The sequence below is a fragment of the Conger conger genome, chromosome 10 (genome assembly GCF_963514075.1).
Source record: "Conger conger chromosome 10, fConCon1.1, whole genome shotgun sequence".
NCBI lineage: Eukaryota > Metazoa > Chordata > Actinopteri > Anguilliformes > Congridae > Conger > Conger conger.
Genome location: NC_083769.1, coordinates 38,016,793 through 38,029,431, shown reverse-complemented (window position 1 = coordinate 38,029,431; position 12,639 = coordinate 38,016,793). Strand labels below are relative to the sequence as shown.

General features: G+C 39.7%; 1 protein-coding gene across 1 annotated transcript in view; it reads left to right on the top strand.

Moving 5' to 3' along the window:
• The first annotated feature begins 10,424 nt into the window (after positions 1–10,424).
• plxna3 (plexin A3) overlaps positions 10,425–12,639 on the top strand; it is a 138,573-nt gene continuing 136,358 nt past the window's right edge. The window contains exon 1 of the mRNA XM_061256868.1: positions 10,425–10,569. The gene's annotated coding sequence lies outside the window, so the exon portion shown is untranslated. The remainder of the gene's footprint in view (positions 10,570–12,639) is intronic.

Here is a 12,639-nt window from a genome sequence, read left to right as displayed (position 1 = left end):
TATTGTTGCCTAGCAACTGTTTCAGAGAAATGTTATACATGTATTCTTTATACAAATAGGCCAAAGGAGAAAAAAAAACAATGAAAAGTGTCACACATGTAGCTTTAAAGAGTAGTATAAAGAATTCAATTATTAAAAAATTAAATTAAATAAAGACAAATGGGTTATTATATGGGTTAATTGGATAAACGGCTTCTTATATAGGATTTAATTTCATTATATTTTCTTTGTACAATTCATGTCTCAGTTAAAACTGGTGTTTTGTTTGTTTGTGCAAAAACAGCAAATTGTTTAACTCACCACTAAGTTCTAATGACTAACATACATGTGCTGAATTATTCATGATATTGCTACCATGGACAGTATTTTTGGTACCATTCTGTTAATAAAACTTTTTGATTTCCAAATGCTGGAAGAAAGAAGAAAAAGCAGATTTGAAGGTAAGAGAATACATTAACCGACAAATATAGAGGCCTACTGTCAGTGAACAATGGTGATTCAGAGTGTGGCTACTGGCTGCCCTTTATCTAGAAGCTGTTTGGTTTAATACGCCATTCCTCCTCCGTTCAACTTGTTCCCTCTCCTCCCCTCAGCGGTCTGGCGCGGAGGGGGTGTTTTTCCTGTGGTCAGGACCCTCTGAAAAGCACACATAACTTCACAAACAGCTGCAGCAGCTTACAGGCGCCAGATGTGGGGATCATGGGAGTTTAGCGGCAGCGGCGGAGGGGGAAGGCCGGGCCGGGGGGAGGCCGAGGCCTCCGGTCCTCCACAGAGAGAGGCACATTGTCATGCCTGCTGCAGGCATTTTTACGGTGACTTGAGCAAATTAAAGGGGAATTAGCATCAATTTTCATGTGGATTCCTTCACCGTAAAACCAGTTTCCCTGAAGGACTGTGCCTTTTCTCCCTCCCTCACACTTCATGGCTGTTTATTTTTAGCCGATAATGGTTTATAATGTTAAACTTTTGAAAGCACTTTTTAGGCGAGATGTGCGTCTCAGCATTGGGAAAAGTGCACACTTATTCAGTGCAGTCACAGGGGGGGTTTTTCCCCCACAATGCAAACCTGACTGAGCTGGACGGTATCATTGGGCAAATGCTGTTTTTTAACTGACTTTTGAAATGTCAGTAGCGATACATCAATGCTGAGGTTTGATTGATTATATCTGCCAAGTAAATGTAATGTAACGTATACCACTGAAGGATATATCATGTTAAAAGTATTCAATTAATCTCTGTCAATTATGTGAAATTGCACCCTGTTTTCTTTTCTGAAACATGAAATTTAAGGAAGAATAATTAAAGAAATGGACGAACACACAAATCAAATGATTTCTGCAGGGCAGTCTATATGTGATATATAGGGAGAAAGTTGCAAACGCTTCTTGTTTTGATTGGATTGAAGAAACGGTGGTCATTTCAGATATCATAATACATGCAGACTTTTGTTGGACTGGTGAATATGGCTTCTTAGGTTTTCCTTGGATATGATGTACAGCAGAATTCAGTATGTTCTTAACTGGGAAACTAATTCGATCGGGATATTGATCTAATGCACTGGTTCTTAAACTTTTTAATATCGGAACCCAAATTAGAATTAAATTATAATGTCAGGACCAAATTAGAAAAGCTGTATCTTTCTAATACACATACTAGCATAGCCTAACGGACTACAAACTCATTCCAGGATCCACCTCATACACTCCCGCAACCTATTTTCGGTTCCACTTGTCTAAAGTTATCTTTACCTAGAAAGAAATAATAAAATAATAATGACCAAGAATAGTCTTAATGGCTCCACCATATATTTAGCAGTCTATATATTTAGTCAGTCTTGCATGGCAGGACTGCATAGCTTATCGGAAAAAATAATAGTTTCCATTTTCACTGGGTGAAAAGAAATTAAGCAATCATAAGTCTATTCCCCCCCAGTCTATCATATCCCAACATATCCTTTTCTCTGCACATATGACTTTCCGTCAAGAGACATGTGCCAGAATATAAACTTTTGGAAGTGATTTGATTTTGTCTGCCATAATAATAATAATACATAATAAATAAATAATCTGAATATAAACTCCCTTCTCCTCTCATCCACAACTCATTACTGCAGCGACAGGTTAAAACATCTTATCGCGTGTGTCTGACAGGGAAAATAGGTCTGGCCACACGTCTAAAAAAAATGTGTCTCCATCTTGTTTTTCCAGTTCAGGGAACACATAGCTGTGACATTAATATTTATGAATGTATTTCCAGCAGAAAAATATTAGAGGCCATGGCTTCCATCACCCTGGTGCTATTGGTCAAGCAAACAAGCACTGCTGCTGCTGAAGGCAAGGCTGACACTAGGGAACCACAAAGAATAAAACACTAATGAAATTTGTGGAATATGCGTGAAATGGTTTCAGGCCTATGACCACAACAACTGCTGAATTGTCCACTGGAATGATGGACAATGGCTCTTCCCAGAATGTGTCCTTGTTAGAACCCCCTTGAACACGCGATGATTCATCTCAAGGGGCTATCCTTCAATATATTTCCGCTTATGTGGTGGAGACTGTTTTTGGGAATAGTAGTGATCAAATGCATTCATTATTAAAGGGTATGATGTGAAAATAAATATCAACATTCAAATAGAATGTTAATGTGAAAATGATGTTCAACAATGATGTGAATTTTCAATGAATTTGGTCAGACATGTTTGTATCTGGTTACTAGATTATGGCTGGGAATTTTTCAATTGCAGGATTTGAAAGGCAGGAATGTCTTCATTCCCATCCACATGACCGTGCTAAGTGTCATGTCTGTGAGCCAAGCAGTACTGCGTATTGGGTTGGGAGATGCCGCTGCTGAATGTGTATCTGTTGAATACATTGAATGAATGAAAATAGATTTTTTGCCATTTGAAGAGTGGGTATTTGGGAATGTTTTTTCTAAATGTTCTAGAAGTCCACCAGCAGCATTTGTTACATCAGCAATAGAATGTTCAGTTAAGAACATTCTAACCACATATTTGTGATCTTACACCTCAAAGGGTTAAAAAATGTTATTAGATTTAATGGCAATGAATGCTGGAATGAAAAATATGTGTGGTAACAGGGAGCAGAATGCAAGTCAAGTAAGGTTTTTCTATTAGTTGATGAAAATCAAGTAATAGTTTTCTATAATTTCATGGGAATCAAGCAATGTTTTCCAGTTCTTGGTGGAAGCAATTTGTGTGTGTTAGCTGAGCATTTAGGGGGCAAGGGGTTGGAAAAATATTGTGACAGAGAAAAAACTTCAGCAACGATGTTCAAAACGGACAGAAATAAGTAGAGTAGGAAATGTATTGCAGATGTGTCGGCTACTATGGGGACAGGTGGGCGTGAGGCACAATTCTACAGACGGAAAAGAGTGGAAAGAGTCATGGAAATGGAAGAACAAACCATTAAGGTGCAGGCCTCGGGAATAAGACAAGATTGTGCTTTTTTTTCCTCTCAGGCCTCCACGGGAATGCTGGGAGAATATGTTGAATGGACACGCTAAGAGGAATTCTCTTTGAAGTATTATAGACCTGCATAAATCAGCGCTATTCCATCTGTCACATCTTGCAATAAAGCTCATTTACTTGATTGCGTTCCTGTAGTAGCCACTAGGAGGCACTGTGAGGCTGGCAGGGGGTAGGAATCTATTTATACCACTCACTAGTCAGTGATCTATGTTTTACATATAACATTGTATATAAAGATAGGTTATTTAACTTATTTTTATGAGCCACAGTCAATCAATCCAAATAAGTCTATCCAGAACATATATATATATGTTTCACAAAACAACATGTGGGACAAATAATTTTGAATCAAGGATGCAATATGGTATACGAGCTGGTTTGGTCAGCGGGTTGTTTCCGTTGTAAAGGCACCGTGCATCGGTTTCCATAACCATTAATCAATCCTGTAATCTTGAATATTTGCTGTAACGAGCTGATTCAGCGCTCTATATGCATTCTGAAAATTCTGTCATTGATGAATGCGGCAGTTTCACGTTTATGAAGAAATACGAGCCGAATAAAGAAATCCTCCAGCAACGCGGCTTGCGGTCTAAAAGCGCGTCTCTGCACCGTGCACAGGAAACGTGGTGCAGAGCGCAGCCCCACTCCGGGCCGGGGCGGAACCGGCGAAGAGCGCTTTCAAAGCTGCCCACAGCCCTCTTTTCATCTGCGATGGAGGTTACCTCCCCCACACTCCTCCCTCCCACCCCTGTCCCAGGATTCAGCGGGAGCTAAAATGAAAGAAGTATCTTCCAAGCACAAGATGTGAGATGTGGTCAAAGAAGTAGGGGGGGGAAAGGCCATCATCCCCAAGTGGCTTCAATTAGGGAGGCACACAATTACAGGGTGGGCGCTCCAAGAGGAGAGCATGGCCAAACTCAAACTCTGCCAGATTAGAGAGAGCGAAACTGCCATAACCACCCAGCATCTGTGTCCCTGCACCCCACCCCCCACATCTCTACCCCATGGCTTTATTTTAGGAAGTCTTTCCCCAGCTTGGTGCCCTACGGTAGTCCCCGATCCAGCGCCACCGCCCACCTCCCCCACACCCTATTCGTTCTCCTTTCAGTTTTGCAATAAGTTCATAATCATAAGCCTACATGCCATGTATCTATTTACAGTAAGTGTGTGTGCTAGGAGCCAGTGATTCGAAAATTCTACCCCGTCCACAACAAGAATTAAAGCCGATGGTCGAGACAGTGAGAGGGTCTAGAGGACTTAATGGCATACACTTATTTTTTTAAATAACAGTGAGGGCTATCAACGTGATTAGCCGAACCCACTACTAGTTAATAATGATGCTTACAGTACCTCGCTGGAAATGTGCATGTTCACTGTAGATGGGGAATTGCAAGTGTCATTTTTTCCAAACAGGCAATTACTGGCGACAGGATTTGAATAAGTGGATTGCTTTGCTGCTTGCGAGTGGATTGCATCAAACTTTATTACCGCTGAATGACAGAGGGCTACCGTAATAGGTCCTGACTCCTGCAAATAAGACAGGAGCCTTTGGATGAATAATATTTTCATTGCATTTAATTTGCTTTATATTTTGTCCACAGATGCCAAGTTCATATATTTATAGGTGGAGAGGGTGGATCTATACTCATGGCTCAATGTTTAATGCATGATCTTATTTCCTGCTTTAAAAGTACTTTTAGGGATGCAGATGAATGCCACCGTAAACAGTATTTTTGCAAGCCCTGTACAGTCCCATTTCAGTCTCAATATGCCCCTTCCTGTGTGCACACACTGGAAATTGGACTGAAATGTGCTTAAAAAGCCATTATCCCTGAATTAAATACAAAAATGCTTTGCCCTTTATTTGGACTGTACAGTAGGACAAAAAGGCTATTTGTTTGCACATCCATGTGTAGGTTTTAATACAAGTCCAAGATTCAGTAGATTGCTCTTTCTCAAAATGTTAACAGGTCATTTTAAGAAATGCTTTGAGTCATGATGTAATAAAAACATTTTGTACTAACTGCCCCCCTAGATTGTTGTGTTAGCTAGTTTAGAACTGGTATAAAGCAGGTCTTCTTTACCATATGAAAATACAGAGAATCTAATCTGGAAACAAATGGTTGCTGTTTACTAATCAAAAGATAACAAAGCAATCACCTGATTGAATCAGTGGAGGGGAAATATAAAAAAAAACCCAGCAATAATTGACTTGTATTGGAACGGACCTCTCCTGTCAATACTCCCCACAGCTCTCACTAATGAGGAAATGGCAGTCTGAATTCTCTGTTTACCTTACCTGTTGCATTATAATAGACCTTTACTCAACCAGGGACCTGTATCATGAGTTAACTGATTTTACTCAGCGCAATTTATCCAGCTAACTCTGTAGGGTTTTAATCAGCACAGTTATCCAGCTAACTCTGTAGGGTTTTAATCAGCACAGTTATCCAGCTAACTCTGTAGGGTTTTACTCAGCGCAGTTATCCAGCTAACTCTGTAGGGTTTTACTCAGTGCAGTTATCCCGCTAACTGTGTATGGTTTCACTCAGGGTCAACTGAGAACACATTTTCATTTACACTGACGACCTGCGTAAAGCAGTCCCTAAGATACATGCAAACACAGAGAGGATCCAGGCCGGCTGGGACTCAAACCCAGAACCCTCACCTTGCGAGGCACCAGTACGAACCACTGCCCCACTGTGCCGCCCCTAATCAGGCATCCTGTGTGGTGGGTGGGGGGGGCTGTCCCTCCTCATTACCCTCTCCCGGTTGAGTGTCCCAAGGCCACACTTTCAGTCCTCTGCACTCTCCCAGCACCTGCTCTCTGGAGCTTCTCATTGATTTATGTGGCTTCTCCAATCACTTCAGCGCAAACTATCCTATTATTTCTTCCTTTCTGTCCCCATCTGATTCCTAAGCATTTGATTTTTTTCTCTCTGATTTCAACAGGTCTGGGGACCATATCCCAGATGGCTTCCCGCTGGCGCGTGCGTGGCCATATTACAGATCCGAGGGGTTCTTATTTACCGCCTGTCTGTCCGCTACCTCCATCTCTCTGGATCTTCTCCACTTTCCCTTCCGCTAATACGTAAATAAAGGGATCTGCATTTCCACCTCCGGTTCCTGTGTGAAACACGTCTTCTTTGGCGCACTTCAGGTGTTGCTGTTTTTCCCACATTGAAAAAATAAATTTTACTCTACCCCTTTTTTTGGGCTGAGAGTGGTTCGTTACTGAACTTCTTTTGGTTTGTCTTTCCCTCTCAACACTCAACATAATTCTGGTGTAATTATCACGTTACGACTGCAACATTATCACCTCATTGCTGTGACACTCTCTCCCTCCAGATCCCAGTCTCTCAAATCACGGTTTTCATCTTCGGTTTCTGGAATTCCAGACTCCACATCCCTCTCATATCTATTTGAGGAAATAAACTTCCCATCGCAACAACAATAACCGAGCAGTCTTTTAATTTAATAACTTATCTATTACATGCTAAGCATACACCTCTTTAGAAACTATATTTGCCCTCATTCATAACTGAGTTTCTGTCATAACCGCCCTCCCATGCCTCATCATTTCGGGTTCCTAATATTGTTTTTAGCCTGAGCCATGTTGCAGTATGTGCTCCCTTCAAACAAATGTCATATTCTTAGTACAGCAGGGCTAGTGCAAGATATCTAGACAGTGTGGTACTGATATATTGTGAATTACTGCAAAACGCCACTGGGTGGTACAGAAATTCAGCGTGTGCTAATAGCAGAAATAATCATAACAGTACATACCCCTCCCTCTACACACAAGAGGGAGCTTCAGTCAGTTTGGCCCTCACTGAATGCATACTGTGTGGATGCGAGTTCAGAAAAGCTTCTTTTTCTCTTACTGTATGCATTCATTAAAAACAACTTGATTTAATTATTGCTATCTGTAGGATGTCCTTGTGTTACTGCTATAAATAAAACACTTTTCCTGCAGACAACTGAGTAAGACTGTCGGACTTTGATTGATTACATGATCGATTGAACAGCTGCACTGAATTATTCAGCACTCCTCTTCTTGAAAATGTAGAGAGGAGCTTTCAAGAAAGCCAAAAAATAAAATCAAATTCAAGAAGAAGTAGAGGGGAAAAATTACTTACTAAAAAAGCCCAATAACTCACAAATATTGGTTTTCATATTTTTATTATTGCAATCTATTGATCTGCTTAAAGTCTAATAGTTTTGTTCACACATTACAATTCACACATTAGACAGGCTCTATATTATCCTAAACAATTATATTGCTGTTGAATATGAATAGAATGGTATATGATATCCTTGCAGCACTCCTAAATTAATTCTTAAGGCAAATAAATGCTTATAAATTCTAATATTGTCCCATATCAATGCTTTGCCAGAGGTGGGTGTTTGAAGAATCCAGCATTAGAGCATAGGATATCACATGCCTTGCTTGGGATTATGGGAATGTTTACAGCAAATGCTTGACTGTGACTTGCCAGTGTTGACTCCAAAAAAAAAGAAAAGAAAAAAATCTAGATTCCTTTTTGAAGCTTCCGTTGCGCTGTCAGTCAGGATTATGGCACAGAATACAATAAATGTTTTTCTCAGTGTGATTGTTGATTCCATTGAAAAATAGGGAAGATCCAAATCTTGTAACAGTACCGTATGCTTTTGACTACATCTTCTGCCGCTCCTGTGAAAGATTGTTTTCACCCACAACTGCTTCATTTTTTATTGCTGTTGTTCGACTACAAGTACTACCATTTCCATTTCTGTATTCTGAATAACATTATTATTAAAGGAAATATGGTTTGAAACCTACCTACTCTTACATATTAGACCAGCAGATGAAGCATACAGACATTGGCTCATTCATACTCGAATAGTGAAAAGTGTTTTGACTTGTGTGGGCCACAGTGTATTGGGGGTATAATATTTCCTTGCTGTATCACGTGACCATCAGTATGTCAGCAATGCTGTAAAACAATATTTTGTATGCCACGCAAATATATTTCACTTGACCAGTTTGAATGGCTGTGACATATTTTAAAGTGACAAGGTTCCATTTCATTTGAGCACACGTCCGCATGAGTCAATAGATATAAACTAAATAGTCTGGCCTATGCTTTGGCATTTCACTCATTATAAAAACCCAACTACATCAGCATTCTATGAATTTAATGTTTCAGAAGCAGCAAAGGACAAGTTGATGCATTGTTGTGAAGAATAGAACAGTAAGATGTTGACATAGCAACATCAACTTGCAGATTTTTAAAATATTTTCTTTTCTTTTTAATATGCACATATTTTTAAATACATGCCAGCGCACAAAATATAATGTATAAAAATAGCTTTACAATGTGTTCCATGAACATTGGTGAAATGTTTGGTAAACTTGAAGAAACAAACTTGAAGTTGATGAGTCCACCACCAATAACAATGATTATTGTAGACCTGGCAAATCGATGCAGTTTAGGTTTTCATTAACTTGCATAACAGCCTGGATTTGAAAAAAGATGACCAACAATCATTTTAATTTATATTTGCATAAGGTAGCCTGTTGCATTAGCTTGCTCATCCCAACTAAACACAAAATTGGCTGAATACATGAATTTCATTTTTACAGTAAAGATTTAAATGGTTATGTAACTATCAACTTAAAATGAAACCATCTTCAAGAAAATGTTATCCTTGTACATTTTTAGAAAGTGCTTGCATAATAGTGTCCCATTTAAGGTACAACAATCCAATTTCTCATTCTTCTTATTAAAATCATGTCCATATTCAGATAAAGGTGAAAATGGGCAGGGGCGTAAGCACTGTGTTCGGTATGTATTGCAGTAATTGTGGTCATGAATAAAAATGTTAAGCTACACACTATCTTAAAATATCTATATATAAAATCTTTTGGATTTAATATACACAATGTTCGTGGTAGATTAAAAAGGGAAGCAAGTGCATTTTCCATAACACCAAAGTACTGTATTCATGTTGGATCAGTGCAGTTTGTGAATACTAAGATTATAATCGTTATTCATTCATTTGCTTAGCCAGCTGAACCTTCTGCAAATCAACAGGGACATTTGTAGCTTTCTAGCTTCTCAGTACTATGGCATCAGCGTTGTGAAGCGCTGGAGAGGACCTATTATCCACTGTACATATCAAGCACACGGGGTAGCAAGCAAGGATTTAGGCAAATTATGAGTTGACAGTCTGCTCATTTCACTTGTACTGCTGTACAGGGATCTAAGCGCTGTTGAATTAAGCCACCGAGTACGTAGAGCTGATTTTAGCCTACATTCGAAGGCGCACACTCAGCGACACAACAGAAACACTCTCACGCACGCACGCACGCACACACTCGCGCATTTTGCACAGTTATTGAAGTTTTACCTATACAAGTTTGCAGAAAGAAAATAATATTAGTTAAACACATTGCGAAACGCACCGCGTAGCAACGAAACGGCGAAATCATTTTACTATTCAGCAGTTAGCATTCGGGTTAAAGGAAACACCTTTAATCCATTTACCCATAATTTTGACTGTTTAAAATGGAAATCGGTGCTTTACTGTCTGCCTTCTGAAATGCAACCTTTTCTCCAACATCTGGGGTTGGTCGAAAAATACTTGATTAATGAGGCGGCTACTACCATTTTCGAAAGAACGGGGTTTTCACGGACACAAATTATTTTTGTCCGAACATAATTATTTTTTCTCGAACTTTCAGCTGGCGGGAGAGAGAGTTTATGCGTATTATTAAATACTATATAAACGTAGAGCAGTGCCTTTTTTGAAAATAATGGTGATTATGTAGCTATATTATATTCCTACACCGCTTGCATGATAGTGGTATCTTCCATATTTAAAGGCGTAGCTACTCCCCGAGTCTCGCTCCTGAAGAAAGCAAGACTGTTTCTTAAGGGTTTGGCAACTACAATGCAATTGCAGCGGTGAGCGCCTTGCGGGCTTCTTCTGAGGATTCCGAGAATAGTCACAAACAGAATACTGACTGTAAAAAAAAAATAACTGAAGGAGACTGGTGTATGGATGTGGATATAACTGTTGCACCTTAAGTACAGGTAGGTTTCTGAGCTTTCATTCGACAGTATTAAAAACAATGCTGGGTTGTAGGGATTGATTCTCATGGTTGCTGGTAAGTAGATCCTATATGAATAGCGAATGTGTATCTTTTTCTTAGTGCTATTGCCTATGTGATCATCGCTTGTGGTAGGCTGCACCGGAGCGTATGGCTATTTCTAAATTGTTAGCTGGCTGGCTAGCTAGTTGGCTGGCGTTGCGCGTAAGATCATTGAAATTAGAATTCGTACCGCTCTATTAAGAACAAAGGGGGCGTTAAAAGCGGGTATTAGCCCGATAGGAAACAGGTATGGTTAATAAGACGATGCTTTCAGGTAAACGATATCCAGACCAATGTTTTTCCAAGATGGATAAAATGCAATACTAGATGGATCTTCATAATTGTATTGGTTACCAGATTGGACAGACCTAGCTTGCTAACTGGCTGTGTTCCGTTTGTGTGCATCGCTTGATGGTGATACTGGAATGGCTAGCTACACGATCGCATATCTAACCCCCTGCATTGTTTCCACATTTTAAGACATCTGACACATCTTTCACAGTTTCCGCGGCACCGTTAATTTTTGTCACATGTCAGTATAAATGTTAAACTGGAATAAATCTGTTCATATCCCCAACTAAGCACCGACGTTGCTTATAAGCATTGAAAGAAGTGCTTTGACTAGTTCATGGATTTCTCTTTACATATAAGCAACAGTGATGCGGGCTGCCTATAACCAAGACACCTCACTGGATAGTCGCTATTTTCATTGGTTTTCTCCTATGTAGGTAGACATTCGAGAAGTTAACGGAAAGATAGTCGTAACGGTGTAGTGAAGCATATCCAGTGCCAAATACGGCCACTGGCGTAAGCAGGCACAGTATGTTAGGTGAAGCGCACCGAGGGTGAAGCGACACATGAGGTCCGAAGAGCCTGTTTGTATAAGCCATAGGTTAGTGGGAGTTTACAATTAACACTAGGCTGGCACATCAGCATTACGCCGCTCGGCTAGTTTTCCTCCTCACAACATCTGCACAAACAAGTGACACTCGTCTAGCTACTGTCTGGTTGTTTTTACAGACAATGCGCAGAGCTGACCGGCCAATGTAAAAAAAAAAAAAAAAAAAAAAAAGATTGTATATGTACATTTTCTCAGCATTTACTGCCTGTTGGCAAAAATAGTGATGATAGCTGTATTTTACGTTTTAATCAATATGTTGGCTATTTGTTATTTATTGGACTATAACAGTCATTGCAAGGCACATACCATACAAAGGATGAATTATATTCTGAAAAGAATAGGCTATTGTAGGCTATATAAAATGTAGCTTTTCATTTTCCATTTCCGAAGCATACATCGAGCAGTTTAAACCTAAATTACCAAAACGAGACGGCACTACGCCAGCCTGATATAACCTTTAGAAGGCTCCATGCATTTTATCCCATTATAATGGTTTCAGCGATTAAGTGAACTTGATAGCTAACCTGTACATCCACGCCGCACATTGAATAGTCTACACTTTCAGATTCGTGCATTAATTAACCAGCAAGCCATTTTATTTCCAGTATTCAGTGAGATGGGTGGCACACAGGAGCTGCGGATTTAAAAATCAATAGGCATTGTATAGCCTATTCGACAACTGGGCACGATGAACCAAAACGATTAACTATGTTTTCCTTTTGTCATTAACATCATTTGTACAATTTTCATGGATTTTCTTTTCATGGACTGAACATCTGATTAATCTAAACTATGGATTTCTAGTGCCATTTACAGGAGCCGAATCGAATTAACCGCTATGCAGCCTATTTACGCGTTTTGCCTGTTCTGCTAACAGTGCAGTGAAAGCAATTTGATTTCGCCGTGATGTTTTCCAATCTGTTTCCACAGGCGATGCCGTCTTATTTAGATGTTGTGCCCTCTGTTTTCCTTTTACAGAGCAATTGATTTTTAAATATCCCTACTGTGGACTAGTGGATTTCATTAACAACGGGACGGTTTGTTTCACAATACGTAGCCTGCTGCAAGTAAACGAAGAGTAGCACAGTCCAACTGCTTGATGTACATTGA